The sequence below is a fragment of the Vulpes vulpes genome, chromosome 4 (assembly GCF_048418805.1).
Source record: "Vulpes vulpes isolate BD-2025 chromosome 4, VulVul3, whole genome shotgun sequence".
NCBI lineage: Eukaryota > Metazoa > Chordata > Mammalia > Carnivora > Canidae > Vulpes > Vulpes vulpes.
The window spans coordinates 465671-488211 of record NC_132783.1 but is presented as its reverse complement, the minus strand read 5'-3'; the positions used below and the strand labels follow the sequence as shown (position 1 = coordinate 488211).

Below are 22541 nucleotides of genomic sequence, written 5' to 3'. Positions count from 1 at the left end.
GCCCCTGAGGGGACCCCACGCGACCAGCTCTCTCGTCCTCAGCGTGTCCCAGGGGGGTGCAAGCGAGCTTCAAGGTAACAGGTTTATTTACTCGGTCTTTCGTCTCCCTGAACGTCAGCAAGGTGAGAGCTCTCACAGGGATGCAGTATTTCGAGGTGCCAGTGAGACCGGGGCGCCGCTCGTGGAGTCCATCTCCGAGTCTGGGGAGATGCAACTGAAGGAATAAGGTAGCGCAAGGTAACAACAGCTGTGATGGAAGCGTGCGGGCGGAGCAGGTGAGCGAGGTGGGCCGAGACACCCAAGGCGTTCACAACCCGTCCTTTCCTCCAGCTCCTCCTCCACGCGTGTCCGTGCGTGTCCACGGGGAGCAGGGCGGGGAGGCCCCGGCGCCCAGGGCTTCCCTTCCCGCTGCTCCTGGAGTGGGGCCGGGCCGCGGCGGGCGGGGTGGGCCGCAGGCCGCCAGCAGCATCAGCCAAGGAAACGCACCTGCGAGAGGTGAGCCCCTTCCAGCTCCTCTCTGCTCCCAGACAATAGCGCGGTTAGAGACCCACGGAGGGTCACGCACAGAAAATCGTTCCTCGAGCCCTGTGGGGACAGGGGTTCCAGGGCCGAGGGCGGGCCTGGGCTGTCGCTCAGAAGCAGCTCACCGCCTTCCAGGCGCTGGCTTGAGCCCGACCCCAGATGCGGTCAGTGTTATTTATGTGACGTCTTCCGGCTTCCCGGCACCTAGAGAACGTAAAGTATATTCCAGAAGCAGGTGGTGAACAAGCTTCTCCACTTCCAAACAAAAACAAACCAGAAGTGCCCGGGCTGGGAGCTGGGGAGGGTTGGGGGGAGGAACGAGAATCAAAGTCCTTGACTCTTGGTGGGAAAGGTCACCCTGTGACCGTGGAAGTGGGCACGAACCAGCCGTCCCGTCACCGCCCGTCGTTAAACGCAGGAAAAGTGTCTAAGGCTTTGTCTCCCGCGCCGAGCACGAAGCGACAATTACGCGGACAGTAGTTGCTGCTCCTCGGGTCACTGGGGCCGTAGCGTAACTTGATGGCACTTGAAAATCAGTTTTGTGTTTTGATCACAATAGTCAGAGCACACCGGGAAGCATCCTGACACCGCATGGTCTTCAGCTATTGGGTGGAGACGCGACTCCCGACGAGGCCACCGGGGCCGCCCCTCCTCGTGCTGCTAGAATAAGGCATTTCCCACCCGATTTCATTCCGTGGAGGCCGTCCGGTGAGGGACGCTGTGGGTCGGCCGTGAGCCAAGCACACCCGCCCCGGCCCCGGACAGCCTGCCCCCTGGCGCGCTCCGGGCCCCCGCAGCACCTGCTCGAGGAGGCATCACGTTGCTCCTCTGGCCTCGAGGCCGAAGCCCTGGGGCGGCCCCGGCAGTGCTGCAGGCACCTGCGTGTCCGGGAGCAGGAGGTGGCCGCCTTGGGCCAGGCCGCAGCTTCTGTCGGGGCAGCTCCCGGGGACCCGGAGGGCCACGGCCACCGACTCGGGAGGGCTGGACCGGGCCCGGGGCTCCCCACCCTCGCGTCCCCGCTGTGCCCTTTGCCCGTTGTGAGCGCCCTGCATGGACCCTCCTCCTCTCGTGTGACATGACTGGTGGGGTGGCCGCGCCAACGTGGGGACACAGGCCCAGGCCCCTCCATTACCCAGTGTGACCACAGGGGCCTTGGCAGAGGCGGGGACGGGCCTGGACGAGGGAGGAGCTTATCTGCTGCAGTGACAGGTCTCTACCCTTCGTCCACTCGATCTGAACGAAAACCACAGAAGAAAGCCCCCGGGTCATTCCCCGGCGTGGGGACTCTCCACCGCCGCGGCTTTACCGCCCCTGGCGCTACAGATTCATCGTGTTGGGGATGTCGCCGGCTGGAGCAGGGGGTGTCGACAGCCTGGGTTGCCCACCCGGGTCCCTGCACACCTGGAGGGGAGCGGCCCGGACTCACGGAGCCCCCGAGGCCAGGCCGCAGCCACAGCGAGGGACGCCGCCAGCCCCGGGGCTCTCTGTCCCCGAGCCAGCCGCCCCAGCCTGGGGGTCGTGCCCTTACACCTGCCGGGGGACAGCAGGCGGCCGTCCGTGATGAACGAACTCCAGGGGATCCTTCAGAACTAAGGGGTTAGGGAGACGCTAAATACAGCATGACTGAAGCTGCTTTTTCTTGAGCTCTTGGTCTCACTGCTTGTCTCACAAACCGTCCCAGCAGGTATGACCCAAGCTGTGAAGACGGAGGCCGCGGAGGCCGTGGAGGTGCGAGGCACCGGCGTGGGGCGAGCCGCGGGGCTGACAGCAGTGCGGGGGAAAGCAGACGGCACAGGGGCCCTCGCCCTCCTCGCCTGGCTAGGCTGGGCTCTGACACGGTTCCGCGCGGGACACGTCAGACGGCTCTGGGACGTAGCTAGCAGGCGGCCTGCAGCCCTGGAGCCCCCGTGAGTGGCCCAGTTAGAGGCCGGCCTCCTGCTGGTGAAGCCCCTGTGCTGTGAGCCGGTCCGGGCAGCGAGACACGACAGGCTGCTGCTTGGGACAAAATCCAACTCTGATGCCCGAGGAAAAGGGTTTTCTCTGAATCAATAGCAAGTCAGGCCCAGACCGTGGCCGACTTCCTTCCGAGGAGCTCTAGCCGTCGGGGGGACGGTCCGGGCGCCTGCAGCTCCCGGCCGCTCACAGGCTCTCTTTAAAGAGCTGCTCCGGCACTGGGGGGGGGCGGGCACTTGCTGGGATGAGCACTGGGTGCTATTCTGTATGTTGGCAAACTGAACACCAATAAAAAATAAATATATTTTTAAAAAAAGAAAAAAAATAAAGGACAATGCTTTTACATTAAAAATAAATAAATAAATAAAGCAGGAAAACAAACAAACAAAAAAATTAAAATAAAGAGCTGCTCGGAAGCACTTGCTTCGCCTTTGGGAGGGTCCTCGGACCCCCGAGCCTGACCTCACGCGGACTCTGCCTGACGCCTGCACTGCTTGCAGCTCCGAGGCCTCACGCCACTTCAGGGTCTCGGAGCAAGTTCCTCCCCGGAGGCCCACGGACCGGGCACCTTCCTGCCGGGCCGCCCCCCAGAGGCGAGGGTGGAAGGTCGGGGCGCGCAGGCAGCTCCTGCGGGGTCTCTGTCAACCTCCTTCTGAATCACCGTTTCCACAAGGCCAGGCTTTAGCTTCCTGGTGCAGAAGCCCAGCCCCAGCGCGTGTTTCCAGGGAAGGGGGAGCACGGAGCTTCCTCTGCTCGGGTTGCTCCCGAGGGAAGTCTCCAGCTGCCGAGGAGCCCACTAAGCGCTCACAGAAGCCCTAAGAACCCCACATTGTCAACCCGTCGGGATTTAGATTCCCACCTAAATAAGCCCGGGTGGCTCAGTGCTTGAGCATCTGCCTTTGGCTCAGGGTGTGATCCTGGAGACCCGGGATCGAGTCCCATATCGGGCTCCCTGCACAGAGCCTGCTTCTCCCTCTGCCTGTGTCTCTGCCTGTCTCTGTGTGTCTCTCATGAACAAATAAATAAAATCTTAAAAAAATAAATAAGCATTAGAGAAAATGTCTTCAAAACACTGATTGATGATACTCTACGTTCTCGAACTGTCAGTCATTTAGAAAATATTTTCACAAGCATTATCTCAGTCTATGGATCTCGTGATTACCACCCACCCCTCCATTCTTATATTTATTCATCAATAATTTTGAGTCATTTTAAACCACCAGACAGACCTGTATGAGCTACATAGTAACAAATTTATTTCTGAATTGAGGAAATTGAAGGTGAGGTTGATTAAATGACTAGTTCAGCATCACAAGAGAGTAAATCCAGGGGGTGCACAGAGTCAGGCAAATCCAGTACCGTCCTCATGACTTTCAGAGTTGAAAACCAGTTTACTCGAGCAGAGCAGATGACTAAGACCAGTGACTATTGCTGCTGAGATAAGTTTGAGCTTTAAGTATTTTTCTTCTTTCTTCTTCTTCTTCTTCTTCTTCTTCTTCTTCTTCTTCTTCTTCTTCTTCTCCTCCTCCTCCTTCTCTTCCTCCTCCTCCTCCTCCTCCTCCTCCTTCTTCTTCTTCTTCTTCTTCTTCTTCTTCTTCTTCTTCTTCTTCTTCTTCTTCTTCTTCTTCTTCTTCTTCTCCTTTTCCTGATCCACATAGGTGGGAAGTCAAGCTCAGGAACCAGAAAAACATTCATTGTGATATCTATGTTCCATCATTTCTAGAAGGAGAAGAAGTAGAAGAGAGAGTCTATCAATCTCCAGCTCCTGATGATAGAGATTAACGATGATGGTACATTAATGGGTCTAAAATTACGTAATCACTCTTCTTTGATTTGTACGTGCCTGGAATGTTAGCCTTAGATGACACTTGTGCTGATATTTGTGAAATGTGTTTCTCTGAGAAGCTCACGACGTTAAAAAACTAGCCATCTTCCTAAGTTTTATGTCACCGTGGTAAGGAAGCCGTGGTACCTGAGATGAGTTGGACGATGTCAGAAAAACTGTGAGACATAAACTGATTCAAATACATTTGAATTTAGTCAGAGTATCAGTTAATATGGTGGTGCTAATTTTAGAACTTTATTAATTCTTGATTATATTGTGTTCATTCTGGGTTCACCTTATTATCCCTTTAGAGACTGTGACCATGTTCCAGAAGGGAATAGTCACAATCAACTTTTCTCCTAGTATTTCTGTTGGGCCCGCAGGAAGCACGGCACGTGTATTGGTCAGGACAAACGAGGCCACGCCCGGGCAACCTACTAGCCGTGAATTCCAGCGGTTAAAGACCATAAAGGTTTATTTCTGCGTCAGGGCCAGACAGAGGCGGGCTCTGCTCCACAGAATCACTCGAGGATCCTGGTTAAGGGAGGCGCGGACAACTCAGCGACAGGTCTCGGGGTTTGCTGTAGGAGGCGTAGAGAGCCTGAGGACCGCCTCGAACTGGAAGCGACCCGGTCATTTCCATTCACATTCCTTTAGCCAAGACCAGTCCCACTGGCCTGCCTAATTGCAAGAACTCCTAGGAAATCCAGTTTCCCTTATGTTCAAGGGCAGGAGAACTGCATGTACAGTATTTGTCTCAGCAAGTCTGCGATACTCACAGCACGTTGATGGGATCTGAGAGTAGAGAAGACGAAAAGGTGTGTAAACCAGTTGTCTAAATAAAAGAAAATACAGCTGGCTACTTGATACAGTGTATAATTCCTTTTATTCAAAGTATATGTCTCTCAAGCCATCTTCCTTCATATTGTTGATCATAATAAAGAATTTTTTAAAAGAATTTCATGACATACTGTATTACTCAGAGTTTTGTAGAGAAACAGAACCAATAGGGTGTGTGTATTTGTGTGTGTGCGGAAAGATACCTATTTTAAGGAATTGACTCATATGATTATTGAGGCTGGCAAATCTGAAACCTGCAGGGTGGGATGGCAGGCAGGAGATCCAGGAAGAGCCAACGCCGCACTTCAAGGACACAGGCCATCTGCCGCAGAATAATTCCCTCTTGCTAGGAGGTCAGCCTACAGTTCTCAGGAATTTACCTGATGAGGCCCATCACCGTAAGGAGGGTAATCAACTTTATTCTAAATTCCTATTTTAAATGCTGATCTCACCCAAAACAATGATTATCACAGAATTATCCAGAATAATGTTTGACCACATACTGGGCACCGTGGCTCAACGTAGTTGACACATAAAGTCAATCATCACACACACGGAAGTATAATCCCACCAGCTGGGGGAGCAAGGAGGATGGACTTGCCCTCATGACCAGCGCCTTCAGCATGAAATACTCTTTTCTAGCCACTTACAGATTTATAATTCCCTAAGAATCACTGTGTTTAGTAATAATCCCTTAGAATTACTGAAGATCACTTTACTTTCAAATATTAAGCTTTATAAATCAAGTGTAAAACCTAACAGCATTGCTTATCCTCATTAGTTCAGTAAATTCCTTTTTTTTTAAAGATATTATTTCTTCATTCATGATAGACATGAGAGAGAGAGAGAGAGAGAGAGAGGCAGAGACACAGGCAGAGGAAGAAGCAGGCCCCATGCAGGGAGCCCATACATGGGACTCGATCCCGGGACTCCAGGGTCACGCCCTGGTCCGAAGGTAGGTGCTAAACCGCTGGGCCATCCAGGGATCCCAGTTCAGTAAATTCCTTTACAGCATCTGCTCTTTTCAGATTCTTTTTTTTTATTATTATTAATTTTTATTGGTGTTCAATTTACCAACATACAGAAAAATACCCAGTGTTCATCCCGTCAAGTGTCCACCTCAGTGCCCGTCACCCATTCCCCTCCAACACCCGCCCTCCTCCCCTTCCACCACCCCTAGTTCGTTTCCCCGAGTTAGGAGTCTTTATGTTCTGTCTCCCTTCCTGATATTTCCCAACATTTCTTTTCCCTTCCTTTATATTCCCTTTCACTATTATTCATATTCCCCAAATGAATGAGAACATACACTGTTTGTCCTTCTCCGATTGACTTATTTCACTCAGCATAATACCCCAGATTCTTAATCACTAAACCATTACAATCTTTTATAAAAGCTTTCCTTAGATTTTTTTTCTTCAAGTATGAAAATATTTCTACCCACCCAGATCAAGTTTTTAAATGTGTATTAAAATCAGACTCCTTTTCTATGTTAAGAATTAGGTACTTACAGTTCAATAGCATGTTGAAAAGTAGGAAGTGTATTGTTGCCTGAAGAAAAGTCATCCAAACCACAATGAGATCCCACCTCACACCAGTGAGAATGGGGAAAATTAACAAGGCAGGAAACCACACATGTTGGAGAGGATGTGGAGAAAAGGGAACCCTCCTGCACTGTTGGTGGGAATGTGACCTGGTGCAGCCACTCTGGGAAGCTGTGTGGAGGCTCCTCAAAGAGTTAAAATAGACCTGCCCTACGACCCAGCAATTGCACTGCTGGGCGATTACCCCAAAGATTCAGATGCAGTGAAATGCCGGGACACCTGCACCCCGATGTTTCTAGCAGCAATGTCCACAATAGCCAAACTGTGGAAGGAGCCTCGGTGTCCATTGAAAGATGATGGATGGAGAAGATGTGGTCTCTGTATACAGTGGGATATTCCTCAGCCATTAGAAACGACAAATACCCACCATTTGCTTCAATGTGGATGGACCTGGAGGGTATGATGCTGAGTGAAGTAAGTCAATCGGAGAAGGACAAACAGTATATGGTCTCAATCATTTGGGGAATATAAAAAATAGTGAAAGGGAATAAAGGGGAAGGGAGAAAAATGAGTGGGAAATATCAGAGAGGGAGACAGAACAGGAGAGACTCCTAACTCTGGGAAACGAACTAGGGGTGGTGGAAGGGGAGGTGGGCGGGGGGTGGGGGTGACTGGGTGACGGGCACTGAGGGGGGCACTTGGTGGGATGAGCACTGGCTGTTATTCTATACATTGGCAAATTGAACACTAATAAAAAATAAATTTATGAAAAAAAAAAAGAAAAGTCATCCAACGTTCATAAGCAGAAGAAAGGAAGAAACTATCAACTATCACATAATAGCCAAAACAGAGGACTTCATGGAACATGTTTTTCAATAGTTTTCCTTTTTTAAGGAGCACTGGTAAGGCACTTAATCTGTGTCTCTGAATTAACAAAGCCAGTGGAATCGTGGTGTCACCTATTTGTAGAGCACCGGGTGGGGATTAACACGATCTTGTTGGTAAATCGCTCGGAGAATCTCAGCTGAAGGCAGTGGGTGAGAAAGTGGTCAGCTAAGCACTGATTACAATACACTCACGTGTGTGCAAATAAGTACACACACTTCTGATGTACACTTGTGTGTAGGGTGTGTCATGACGGCTTCTACATGTTCCTGTGTCGTCTGGAACAGGGTTCTCAACCTTCGCACTAGTGACATTTGGGGTCAGACAATCTGTTGTGGGGGCTGCCCTGGGCACCCCTGGTCTCTACTCACTAGATGCCAGGGGCACCCCTCACTTCAGCTGTGACAACCAAAAAATGTCTCCGGACATCATCCAATGTCCCTTGGAGGGCAGAAATCACTTCTGGTCTAGAACCACTGACATAGAGACTAAGGTAGAACTAATGGTGGGAAGTTAAAATATGAGAAAATTCATAAATTAGGCTAAAAGGGAGCTTTTAAATTAAAAAGAGAATGAAACAGTTTTTATTCAAAGTGATAGCTCAAAGGAGACTTTTTTTTTTTTAACTTGCTACTCTGGCCCCACAAATTTATACTGGAAGAAAAAAAGGACAAAAATAACGAAGATGATTTTGGATAAAATTGGCAGGAGAATTGCCCTTTTGATTAATTATTATATTAATTAAGGCAGAATTTTTTTTTCCGGGAGGGCAAAAACTAAGGTTTTATTTGCGTGAAGGAATGTGCAATTATACATGCAAATTTTGAAATGTCTAGTATGAAAATTAGGAATTTCAACACATTGAACTCTGCAAAGACATTTACATTTAAATATATATCCACTTACTAGTTAGGTAGTAAACAAAATTTTACATGTCTAAGCACAAATACTTTATATAAATATCCTAAATGTTGAAAAGATATGGGCACACATATGCAACCACTACATACCAACAAGTAATTAAACCATATATTCTGAATTCTTTTCCCCAAATACCTAAATGGTATTTTTATGGAATTTTTATGTTAAAAAACTCACTACTTAACAGTCAAGACCTTAAAAATAAACACTTTATGTATATTTGTTTGAACATTTAATGTTCATTTTAATAGCCTGAGTTCTTTTTTCTTTGTTTCTTTTTTCTTTATTTTTTTTTAATATCCCAAATTCTTAAGTAGTTATCTAGGGAATTGTTTTTTGAAATTTATTATTTTTTTAATAAATTTATTTTTTATTGGTGTTCAATTTGCCAACATATAGAATAACACCCAGTGCTCATCCCATCAAGTGCCTCCCTCAGTGCCCGTCACCCAGACACCCCCACTTCCCCTTCCACCACCCCTAGTTCATTTCCCAGAGTTCGGAGTCTCTCATGTTCTGTCTCCCTTTCTGATATTTCCCACTCATTTTTTCTAATGAAGGCAGAATGTTATTGATACAGGACTAGACAAATGGTCCAATGGAACATGATTAAGAACCTAGAAATATACACAAACACAAGATGCCCCTTAACCTTTGTAGGGTCTCGGGCAAGAGTGCAAACGAAAGCCCATATGCCATTTAATCAAGCTAGCAAACAATGAAGCGAAATATGTCTTACCTTTTCATTTTGATATATGCACATTTATATGTATATATATTTGGAAGGCAAGATCTGAATTTATAATTCTTGGATTCCTGGAGTTCTGTCTCAGGATGTGGTGCTATGGAAGGAGCAGACCTCAGCTCCAGCTCCCGAGTCTCAGCCTAACCCTGTTCTCTTTTCATCCCCGAGGGTCTCATGCACACCTGTGTGTGGACGCCGGGACCGTGGCCTGCACATCCAGGCTCCTGCCGTGGACAGCACAGCCCCCATGCTTACTGCGGTGTGGTCTGCCCTTGGGGCTCCCTGCAGCCACACCAGTGCACCCACAGTTGTCTGGGCATAAGATTCTGGGATCCCGGGTGTCTATCGCTGGCTAGGTCTAAAGCTGGGACACGGGCTCCAGGTGGGTAAGTCTCTTGCGTCGCTGTCTCCTCTCTGCATGAGAAGGGGTGTGGCTGGAGGGGAACAACAGCAGACCCCCTGAAGCACAGGGCCTAAGCTGGAGGCTCCCCCTTCTAGAAGTCTGTGGTGGCATCGCACAACCGTACATGGAAATATTTTATATGGCAGAGTCTTTCAAACTAGTGGGGTAAAATAGGGGCATTCAACAACCAGTTTTAGAATAGTTGGTCATTTATATAGAAAAAATTAAGTTGTATCCTGTCCTTATAGCAGCACAAAATAAATTCAAAGCTGTATCAAATACCAAAATATTAGAAGGAAAGCTTTAAAGCTTTTGCTTTTTCTTTTCTCCTTCTTTTTAATATAAGAAAATGCCCACAGTCCCAGAGAGAGTATCATGTGGAGCCACAGGGGAAAGTCAGACAGACGCAACATAAAATCTATCACCACAGGTTCATAATTGATATCCTGGTGAGAAGTTTAAAAGAATATTTAGTTGCTCTGTAAACATTCACCAGAATACAGTTTAGGGCCTCAATTCAAAGATCTTAATTTGTTTTAATGAACAACAGTAACCGTGATGGGCACCCTGCTGAGGCAGGATTGCTGGTCTCCCCTCCCCCTCAGACTTAGTTCCTATGTCAGGCTAATAAGCTACACAAGCACCAAGACGGTACGAAATGTTGTATTACTCACATAATGAAACTTTCTGGGGAGAGCAGGGCAGGCACCCAAGCAGATCAAAATACCTAGAGGCCCAGTCTAATCATGAGAAAAAAAAAACATTAGAAAAACCCCAATAGAAATATCAGAAAGGGAGACCGAACATGAGAGACTCCTAACTCTGGGAAACGAACTAGGGGGGGTGGAAGGGGAGGGGACAGGGGGGTGGGGGTGACTGGGTGACGGACACTGAAGGGGGCACCTGGTGGGATGAGCACTGGGTGTTATTCTGTATGTTGGCAAATTGAACATCAATAAAAAATAAATTTATATTAAAAAATAAAATAAAATAAATAAAATAGAAAAGAAAAACCCCAGTAGAGTGACATTCTACAAACTACCTGACCAGGACCTCTCAACATCGTCAAGATGGTTAAAACAAAGAGTGTCTGAGAAACTGTTGGGAGAGCCTAAGGAGATATGACACCTGAAGGTGGTCTTATCCTGGAGCAGAAAAAGGACATTAGGTAAAAGTAAGAAAACAGGATTAAAGAAAGTACTTTATTTAATAATAATATTCCAATATTGGTTCCTTAATTGCAATGCATCTTACCAATTAAGATATCAATAATAGGGGAAATTGGGTGCAAGACATAAATATTATCTGTCTTTGCAACTTTCTGTAAATCTAAAATTATCTGAAAAAAATCTTATTTAAAATTTATATTAAAACTTTATTTTTTAAAAAATAGAACCAATAGGTCAACGAAAGAGATGAAAATGCTAGCATGGGGATTATCCTAAGGGAGTTTGGCACGGGAGAAGACAGTCTTGCCAATCGCCTGGGAAAATATTAGACTTCTCAACTTATATTACCAGGGCAATAGGTTTATTCATACTGAAAGCTTAAACATAGGTGCTTATTCTCAGTGTTTACCAAAATACATTTTAAATGGATTAAAAACAAATGTGAAAAGCAAAACAAATATTTTAAAAGAAACTGTAGAAAATAACTTTCTAACTGGAGAAGGGAAGGCTCTTCTTAAATAAGATATGTATAGAATAAAAAAGAAAGGAGACATTAGTTTGATAAAAACTTAATGAGGATTAAAAGCTAATTTGATGAGGGTTTAAACCTAAAAACTTCTATTTAAAAAAAAAACAAAATAAACAAAGGCAAAGACGGTCGTTTATCAGGACAATTGGACGCGGCTTCAAGTGTCAAAGGATTACAAACAAGAAGGTACAAGGAGATGGTAGTTTGACGAACAGAAGCCCAACAGCTCAACAGAAACATAAATGGGAAAACATGAAGAAGCAATTCAGAGAAGAAATTAAAAATATTCTCATTATCAATCAGGGAAATGCAGACTCAAATCATCAAATACTGATTATCCATTCACCAAGTGGGCCGAGATTATAGGAAAGTTGCAAATATCAATTTTGGGGGGAAAAATGAGGGTAAGTGAAAATGGTCGGTCATCCCGGTGGGAGCGGAGTGTGGCTACTTCAGGGGTCACCCGTTGGCCGGGGGCTCTCACTCCCTAGCACCGTGGGCCCGGGCACTGCCGGCGTCCACAGGTGCCCCAGCGCAGGTGCCCCCAGCAGTGCCGCGTGGGCTCGTCGTGCACAGACGTTCTCTGCCGCGGTTGGGAACTCAGGGAACAGGCATGTCATGGTGTGTCGTATTATGAATATATATTAAGGGAAACACATATACGGACGAAGCACGAACATAAACAAGACAAAATTTAGAGTGAGACTCTCATTCCAGGTCGACCTCCCACTATCACATCCTTGAATCTGCTGGGATCATATCCCCCCAGTGGTGTGTGGCGGAGGGCGGTGGAGACAGGGCCTGGGGCTGGGCGTCAGCCCCCCGGGGGTCCCAGTATCGGGGACGGTGTCGCTGCACAAGGCTGGTGGCTGTGCTGTCGCCACCACGGCTCCGAAGGCCTCAGGCCACTTGGTCACAGCCACGTCACCCGTTCCTGAACCCTGCACTATCCGTGTCTCTTCTGCTCAGGGAAAACGGATTCTTTTCTTTTCTTTCTTTTCTTTTCTTTTCTTTTTTTTAAGATTTATTTATTTATTCATAGAGACACAGAGAGAGAGAGAGAGAGAGAGGCAGAGACCCAGGCAGAGGGAGAAGCAGGCTCCATGCAGGGAGCCCAACGCAGGACTCGATCCCGGAACCCTGGGGTCACGCCCTGGGCCCCAGGGAGGTGATGCTAAACTTCTGAGCCCCCCAGAGATCCCCAGAAAAAAGGATTCTATTTGCTTTTGTCCACATAGGATCTTAGACCTCGTGTCGCTAGGACAGCCTCCCTGCTCCCCGCCATCACGTCTCCTGCAGATTAGGAGCAAGACAGGTGTCACTCTGGGTCCGGGCAACAGGTGCTGGTGGCTGCCCCAGGTCCCCATGACCCCAGGGCCCCTCCCCAGGGATGCTCTGGCCCCGCACCCCCAGGCTCCTTCCCCAGGGATGCTCTGGCCCAGTGCCCCCCAGGGCCTCTGAGGCTGGAGGCCACGCTTGGGGCTCCTGGAGGGCTGCTCGGGGCACTGCTGCCAGGTCGGCGGGTGGGGGGGGCGACCACAGGCAGCGAGCAGCACCCCGGGATGGGCGGCGTCCAGGCCCAAGGAGGGCCACTGTCTGCGCGTCTGTCCCGCCTGAGTCCGGGGGCCTCCCTCCTGGGCCCCCCTGGCTTTGCAGCACCCAGACCCGTGGCCAGCAGATGGGGCAGGCCTGGCGCAGCCTCAGCAGATGGCCGTGGAGGGGGGGCTCAGTGCCAGGAAGACACAGGTCAGGTGCTCCCCGCGGCGGCTGGGGGGCCGTGCAGGTTCTGCCCCTCATCTATGTGAACCCCGCCGAACACCGCGGGATAAGTGTGCAAAGGCAGTGAGCGAGGCTTTAGAAAATAGCACCAAACGAATGAAGAAGGGAAAAAATAGCAACAACAAAATCCTGTGAGGATCATTTAGAATCTTCTATTGTCACCGGCGTGATTTTAGGCGTGTAATTCCAAATAATGAATTCTGTCCGGCTGCCTTTGCGTGTTTTTGCACAGGCAGGCGGTGCTGGCTGGCGCCCTGCTGACCCACCCTGCCTGGTGGCGCCGGCTGCACCCTACCGGGAAGGGCAGGAGGGAAATGCTGAGGATGCGTCCCCCACTGATCCTGCTGCCGCTGAATCGGAGTTAAACTAATTTTCCACCTTTAACAAAGCGGTGAGGTGACAGGGAATGGGCCCAGTGTAGGAAGCCCAAAGTGCCCTTAGGGCTGCCACCCCGAGTGGCGAGTGGGAGCCCGAGAGCCGTGGGGCCAGGCCTGCGCCCAGGAGGATGCTGGCCCTGTCATGGGAGCCGGGCCCAGGCCAGCCCCGAGTGCCCGCTGTCCCCCGCTACTGGAGAAGGGGTGGGGAGCGGCCCTGGCCCCCAAGTCCTCAGGGCCGGTGCCCGACACCGGGGTGTCTGGGGCCTGGGACACACACCAGGAGCAGCCGGGGCTCCACTGCTCTTCTCTGTGTGCAGCCAGTGTTCTTCGGGCAGCGCCTGGGCCCGGTCGCCAAAGGGTGACGGCCTAACCTGACTAGGAGCAGAGATCCAAGTCAGGAAAGCGGTGACACAGGCTGCATCCGACAGGAACGGGGGAGACAGCAGCTTCTCCCACAGTGCACAAGTGACAGGAGCAGGACGGATTACAGTGAATCGCTGGGCATCGTGTGGAATCCATGGGCGCGGCAGCTCGCGGAACAGGTGCTTGTTCTGACCACGACGTCGACAACATAAAATCCGCGGGGACCTATGAGGAGAAGACTGGAATCTTATGAAAGCACACACAGCAGGATCTCAACAGCCGTAGCACAGGGGAAAGTGCACAGGGCATACGAGCACAAATCACTCGGTAGCGACACGCTGACAGCACCGAGATGCTACTGGAAGCAACTTATGGAACATACGTAACAAACACACCAGCATGACTTACAATTCACGCCGTATGATCATTTATTAGAGATGTTTTTAAAACGTGTAACGCTTGAGGTTATTTTGAACTATCTTTATATTATTAGCTACTAATTTTATTACATTGTGGTCACAGAACATTGTCTCAAGTTGATTTGTTGTGATGTATTGAGAGGTTTTGTGAAATAGTTCATGATCAGCCAATTTGTAAAAAAAAATATAATGGAGAGATGGGCACAGTTACAGATATAATAGACAAAATAATAGGATCATAACAAAAACTTTATTCTGATAATACTGAAAACTGAGGTGAAAGTCATTCATAATAAAGTTTTTTAAATTCCGAATTGGTTTATTATATCAAGGCAGAATCAAATCTATTTACCCCCAAGAGTCTAGTTGGGCAGAGAGTTGGAGAGATGGACAGATCCGTGATAAAGCAAGTACAGTAAAATGTTAGTGGTACAATCTAGGTAGTAGGTACGGGGACCTTCACTTAAACTCATTTGACTTTGCTATATGAGAACTTTCACAGTAAAATTTTGTGGGAAAATTCTAGATACTTATGTAGTCAATTTCTCTCGACTCTTGGAAGAAAGATAGTCTATAGCAAACAGAAATGACTTCAGGGAGTAGAAAAAGTGGGAAAGATATTTAACTCACATGATGAGTATCATAACTTTGATAAGGAAATTGGACAAAGACAAAGAAAGAAAAATTATAAACTAATATGATAGATGAGATTGCTGCAAAACATAAGAAAATAGCTTTATGCCATTGGGGCACAAGGATGGGTTTCCTAAATGCATAGAGTATATCCATAAGGGCAAAAAGGACAGAAACCACAAAATGCTAAAGAAAACAACTCATAAGTTTTACTACATTAAAATTAACAAATTGGTTCAAAGATAATCCGTCATGAAAAACAACAACAACAACCTGCCAACCAGCATGAAGACTGTTATTTAAAATATAAATTAAAAAAAAGAATTACTATGAATTAATAAAAAGAAATAGCAAAACATTAAGGAAACCCAATTTATAGACACGTCAAAGAACATGAAATTCTGAGGGCTGGCTAATAAATATATGGAAAAATGGTCAACCTCAGAACATATTAGAAAAATGTTAAAGCAATATCAAGACAGAATTCCTATGAGAATGGCGAGAATTGAAATATCTAACAACAAACGTTGAAAAGGATGTGGGCAAGTGAGAACTCCTGTACGTTGTGGGCAAGTGAGAACTCCTGTACGTCGCTGCCGGGAGGATAGATGCGCACGGTCACTCCCGAAAGCCGGCTCGGTGATGCCTAGTAAAACCGGAGGTGTCCGTACTCTGGAACTGAGCAATTTCAATGGTACCGATCTTCTCTGGAGAAATTCATACGTGCGCACAATGAGCCATGGGCAAGAATATTACAAGGGAAAAAAATATTGTCCACAACTAGAGGAGTTGATAAGATTGTCTTTTAACATAAGATCTAATGCTATACAGAAATTAAAATGAATAAACTAGGTCTATCAATACAGTTATTATAATAGTTATCTGTTAATATCTAATAATACACATTGATACAGTTCCTAAGAAAAATATATTGTAAAAATACACTGATAGAATGAGAAAAGTTATATAAAACTTAAAAAAACCCACTCTCAACATAGCACTATAAATTGCTTATGGATACACACAGATGTTGAGGACGTATGGCATCGTGGATGGATGGCAGTGAAGCCAGTGATTACCTCTAGTGGAAATAATGAGTTTTGGGGGGCTTTAGATTTTATTTGGAATATTTATTTCTTTTTGGAAAATATACATGGAATGAGCATCATACATTGTTATTAATTTTAAAGATCTGCATCATGGATTCATGGGATAGTGGGTGTACTGGTATTGTTACTAATATTTTCTGTGCTTTTCTATATATTTGAAGTCTTTCATAGTAAAAATAAAAAAATAGATAAAAACAATTGATTAACATGGAATATGTTTCAAAGACAATGATGAGATGAGCATTGGGTGTTATGCTATATGTTGGCAAATTGAACTGCAATTAAAAAAAAAGACAATGATAGTCATTCTTTAGATAAAATATTGAGTCAAGCCAGTAGGATACCAAACACCTGAACTAAATGAAAGTGTGTCATTCCCCCTCCATCTGTCCTCCCCACCTCAACTCACCCCCACTGCCCACCCGGTTGTAACAAGACTTGCTTTTCCTGAGTGATATCTTGTGATTATTTTATAGGATTTTATTACAGAGCATTCTAAGAAACAGCTCAGGAGCTTCACTATTATATTAATGTCATGAAGGCTGGGATCCTCTTTAGCACCAAGGTAAAAAGACACCTGACTCTGTGCGACATTATCTTAAATGCACTGTAATGCATTTAGCTTCAACTGATATTCCTGTATTTATTTTCCCTATACTCTTTCTTCCTCTATTTTTAAAAAAATTATCTTAGATTGCAATATCTATAATCCAATCACAGTCCTTTTTGGAAGGAAGTCCAGGGTAAAAGTTTAAAAATAAACAGAGTAAAAGAAATTATCAAGAGGATTCAACAGGAGTTGATTTTCTGACCCTACTCTTGTATAAGAGCTGCGATCCATATAGGCAAAAACGTATTTTTTAAGGAATAATAAAATAGTGAGGACGATTTTAAAGTGCTTCCTAAAAACTAAATACAAGCACTATATCTTGTACTCTGAATAGTATGACATTTTACAGGGGCGAGTGGCAGAGACAAAGGGAGAAGCAGACTCCCCCTGAGCAGGGAGCCTAACTCAGGGCTTGATCCCAGGACCCTGAGATCACGATCTGAGCGGAAGGCAGACACTTTACGACTGAGCCACCCAGGCGCCCCAGGCCTTGGGATTTCCTACTCTCAAACCAGGTTCTTAACTCATATATATATATATATATATATATATATATGAATAAACTAGGTGTATTAATACAGTTATATATATATATATATATATATATATATATATATATATATATATTTTTTTTTTTTTTTTTTACTTTCCTAATCTTAAATTAGACAACGGTACTCTGGCAAATAATCTAAATCCAAGGCATCTCGATAGTGTTTGTTTATTTTAAGGATTTATTTATTTATTTTAGAGAGAGAGGGGGCGCATGAGGGCTTGCACGTGGGCAAGAGTGGGGCGGAGGGAATCTTCCAGCAGGCTCCTCACTGAGCGCAGAGCCCTTCTCATGACCCTGAGGTCACGGCCTGAGCAGAAACCAAGTCGGTGACGGAACCAATTGAGCCCAGGTGCCCTGGATGATACTTAAATATTATACAAACATGGTCCTACCTTATCTTGTACTTCCCCACCTCAGGCTTTCATATTCCACTCACTCGTTCAAAACAACTTGGTCACACCTTCCTTAAAATCAGCTGGTCAACGAGCTCTTCATATCAAAGATCTTTGAGCACCCACATTTACACAAAAAATGAGAATGTGGACTAAGTGATCTTTTCCGGATGATCATTGTTTATTCTGATTTTTTTTCCCCTAAGAGTGACAGAAATATTTATTACAATGATATGTTCTCACAAAGAATTCCTAGAACCGATTGCAAGGTCTTGCTTGAAAATAACGCTTTGCACAACAGGCTGAATCAGCCCCCAACTAATTCTAGCCTCTGAACGGGAGTGGCTGTGCGTGTGTGTGCGTGCGTGTGTGTGAGTGTGTGTGTAGGGGACGTGGCTGATTTCCCAACTCTTCCTGGAATGTTCGCACGTAAAGCTGATAGGAATTAAGAACAACACTGGGGAAACAGAGAGCAGCTCTTGTTATATTTTTTTTCTGAGGGAATTAAAAAAGGGGATAGAAAATGTCAACAAGAAAATTTTGGAAAGTCTAATTCACAAGCTGACATTTTCCCACAAGCCGGAGTCAGAGGATGAGCCGATGGTTGCGTTGATGGTTCAGCTCCTGCTGCTTCGCCTCGCACGTGGCACGTCCCTGGACTCCGCTGAGAACGAACAATGCGAAGGTTCGTGGAAAACAAGAGGTCACGGGGGGATGCGTCTTCCAACTCACACAGACATTCTGCGGGCTTGAAGGAAAGGTGTCAGCCCCCAGATAGGAAGAATGAGAACAGACGGGTCGTGAAGGATGACACTGGGAAGGGAAGAGGAGGCCCAGAGCTGCTCCCTCCAGGGTCACTGGGTCACTGCGGTGCCTGCGCAGCCCAGGCGTCTGCACCTCTGGGTGCCCCACTGCCCCGGCACCTTGCAGCGCAGCCTCGGGCCCCACACCCCTGCTCACCGCGATCTCCCGTTGGCGGTGGGGGGACTCAGAGCCACGTCAGCAGCAGGTGTTTACAGGGACTCCCGCTAATCTCCTAGCACCTCGGGAAGTGCGACCCCACGACCCTGAGAGGCGCCTGGGCCTTTCCACTGGGCGGCCACGGACACTCAGGGGCTTAGGCCCTACAAGGCCCCAGCTCGGTGCAAAGCAGTTGTTCTTTTTCAGTGCTGAGTGATGTTCCCTGGCACGAGTGTGTGGCTCTGCTCCACCAGACGTGTCTGAGGGTCAGCAAGGCTGTTTCCAAGGTCTGACCTTCGCTCCTATATAGGTTTTTGTAAGAACATACATTCTCATTTCCCCCAGAATAAATGTCCACAATTGCAATTTTTGGGTCATATGGCAGTATTGTGTCCAATTTTTTGTTGAGAAGCTGCCGCTTAGTTTTCCAGGGCAGCACCTGTACGCGTGGCCGCCTTCCTCCGCTCCTCGCCAGCATTTTGTGCCGTCATTATTCTTTATTTTAGCCATTCTGTTGCAGGGCTGGTAATATCTCACTGTGGTTTTAATTTGCATTTATCTAACGGATCATGATGTTGAAGTTTTTTCCTGTGCTTATTTAACATCCGCAGGCGCGCCTCTGGGAAGAGTATCTTCCTATGTTTTGCCCACTTTCTCATTGGATTGTCTGTTACTGTTTAGGCGTCCTTCATCCATTATCAGTATTATTCCCTGTGGTTTGCAAATATTTTCTCATTTCGTGGCTTGTTTTTTTGTTCTCTTAATGGGATATTTGTTGAGCAAATTCAAATTTTAAATTATTAAGTTTTGCTTTTGCGGACTATACTTTTGGTGTTAAGTCTAAGAACTCTTTGCTAAGCCCTAGATCCATAAAGATTATCTTCCATATTTTTCTCTAGATGTTTTAGAATTTTATGTTTTTCCAGTTTATGCATTTAAGTTCACGATCAATCTTGAGCTAAATTTCATACAAAGTATGAAGCTTAGGTCAAAGTTTTGTTTGTTTTGTTTTCTGTTTTTGTCCATGGATGTTCACTTCTCTAACACCATTTGCTGGAACGGCTATTTTTCCTTCATTAGATTACTTTTGTAGCTTTGTCAAAAATAAGCATAGTTATGTGAGACTACTTATGGGTTTTCATTTCGTGTCAACCCTACTTGTCCATCTCTTTCTCAAGAGCACATAGTCTTGATTACTATATCTATTTAATAAGTCTTGAACTTGGGTAAACTATCTAGTCTGGTTTTGTCCTCTGTCATGACATTCAAAAATCTAAATTTAAAGTCTATTTTGAATTTCTTTGAATGTTTTTTGTTGGATATACTGAGCCACTTTACTACTGATTCAATATCCATAATCTTTAGAGAATAGATTCAGAGGAGATTGCATGAGATGCAATAGTAATACTAGAATCACCGGTACTTGTGTGTTTAGTTATCATCTCTGCTTTCCATATAGGTTTTCCCAGGAAAACTCATCAAGGATTACTAGTTAGAACGGCTCTTTCTTGGAAACTTGCTTTATATTTTGCAAAGTACTTGGCTAATGACAGATTTTTAAAAAGCAAGAAATGCTCAAAAGTGCTTTAGGGAATTGCATACAATTGCGTTTTTTTTTTTGTTTATATTCTTTAGTCAAATGAATATGTGAAGATAAAGGAGATAGATATAGGGGATGGTATGTACACAGAGGCCAGTGGGACTTCTGTCTCCATGAGAAGACTGAGGTTCTTTATAACCTTCAGAGTTCTGGTTTTACAAAAGAAAAAGAGGGGGGAGGGAAGCAAGCACAAGGAACAATAGCCCTCAGTAATATATTAACTACAAAGCTGCTTTAAGGGACACCTGGGTGGCTCAGTGGTTGAGCATCTGCCTCTGGTTCAGGTCATGATCCTGGGGTCCTGGGATCAGAATCCCACATCAGGGTCCCCCGCAGGGAGCTTGCTTCTCCCTCAGCCTGTGTCTTTGCCTCTCTCTCTCTCTGTGTCTCTCAAGAATCAATAAATAAAAATCTTCAAAAAAATAATGAAGCTGTTTTTAACTCAAAGTACAAAATATCTAGCACATTAAATCATGCATACAGTCCTGACTACAGATGCAATAAAAGAATTCGAATTCCAGTTCTGATGATGGATTCTGGCCTTGTTCAAATTCTAGGGAGGGCCCATGAGTAGGTTCTGTATGGGGGAGGATGAGGACCCTACTAGATTCTGTGAGGAAAGGACTGCTTGCTCCTGTGAACCCCCAGCTCTGGCCAGAAGCAATTACTTTCCCAGCTGAGATGGAGATGAAAAGTTTATGGAGAGCAATATCAAGGACTGCAGTCAAAAATGCCTTCCCAGACCCTGAGGAATAACCTGCCATTATTTATTATTCATTTAACATTTGTTAGATGATCTACCCAGAAAGCCCCATGGCTGTGAAGATACAATTTTCTTGCCAGACCACAATCTCTGTCAGAGACCTAATCTTCTCAGGTTGAACTTACTTTGGGGCTGAATTGTTCTCTGAACAATTTCCCCAGGATTTTAAACTTGCTTATTCCTTAATTATTTTTACATAAAAATAACAACAACAACAAACACGAGTTACATTTAAGTAATATTGTACAATTATATTTCAAGTATGGCCATAAAATCTTCAGTTTTGTATTAAGATAATAATTAAAAATATATCAAACAACTTAGGACATTAGTATTAAGTAGCTGTCATAGTATTGAAGTTGATGAAAAAACAGAAAGGTTGTTCCTACACATTTTTTCTATTTTCTAGACTCCATCTTATATTTTAAACTAGAATGCAGGTCCGACCATTATTCTGCATTTCACATTTGGATTATTTAAGTGCCCATTAGTTATCTCTTCTTGAGTCTCTCATGAGTGGTGAATAAATCTCAAACTCAACAAATTCAGAATTGCATTCCTGAGGTAATAGGAGGAGTAGGCTCCTCATCCAGGGTTTGCTCTTACTTAAGAGCTGCATTATACACCAGTGATTAAAATTGGAGACTTCATAACCATCCAATTAACTCAACTTGTTCTGATTCCAACCTTACTAGGAAAAATAAAAATAAAAAAAGACTGTAATGAAATCTGACTCTTCTAGATACTTCTACTTTCAGCAAAATGCAGCATGAGGAACAGGAATACCCTCTGCCTGAAACAACTACAATAGGAGAAATTATTTGAAATGGCAGTTTTCAGACATTGGACATCAGGCAACATAGGCAGTGATCGCTGAAAGAGAAAAAATAGTTGAGTCCTCTGATTATTCCAACTTACAACAAGGAAGAGTTTCCAGGCAGCAGTTCAAAAAAGGAGGAATCCAGGCAGATGCTGATGATCATGTGTTGAATAGTTGGAGCTGGGAGTCTGAGGAGAGGTGGTGGCTACAGTTTTCAGGCAGAGAATCAGAAAGGAAAAACAGGCACGGACATGGGACATGTGCATAAAGATCTGTGGGCATCCTGTCCACTATTCTGCAGACTACTGATCAACACAAGTCCCAGAGGAAACTACCTGAGGGTGAAGAAAGAACTAATCAAAATTATTAAATGGAACAAAGTCCAAAAGCTAACACAGGGCTGGGAATAATTCATGTTCCCACCAGCCACAATGGAAAACCTTAAATTTAATGGAGCATTAAGTACAATGCTCAAAAGGGCATTGTCTTAGTAGTGAGGCAAGTGTAGCTGTAGACTAAAGAGTGTTCTAGTCTCACTCGATAAATCTGAAGAGCAGGACAGCCCGGGTGGCTCAGCAGTTTAGCACCACCTTCAGCCCAGGGCGTGATCCTGGAGACCCGGGATCGAGTCCCACGTTGGGGTCCCTGCATGGAGCCTGCTTCTCCCTCTGCCTGTGTCTCTGCCTCTCTCTCTCTTTCTCTCGCTCTCTCTCTCTCCCTCTCTGCATGTGTGTGTCAAAAATAAATAAAATCTTTAAAAAAAATCTGAAGAACAAACCTCAAAAGGATCAAATTGTTTCCAAATAATGCAACTGTGTCCCAGAATAACA

At 45.6% G+C, this 22541-nt stretch overlaps 1 protein-coding gene across 4 annotated transcripts in view; it reads right to left on the bottom strand.

Annotated features, from left to right (window-relative positions):
- Positions 1-3983: 3983 nt before the first annotated feature.
- LOC140598490 (solute carrier family 13 member 1-like) overlaps positions 3984-22541 on the bottom strand; it is a 106763-nt gene continuing 88205 nt past the window's right edge. For 2 of the 4 annotated variants that reach the window (XM_072755165.1, XM_072755160.1), the window contains exon 16: positions 13245-14077. The gene's annotated coding sequence lies outside the window, so the exon portion shown is untranslated. Of the gene's footprint in view, positions 4195-13244; positions 14078-22541 lie in introns of those variants that run through there. The other 2 variants (XM_072755162.1, XM_072755158.1) reach the window with 2 other exon arrangements.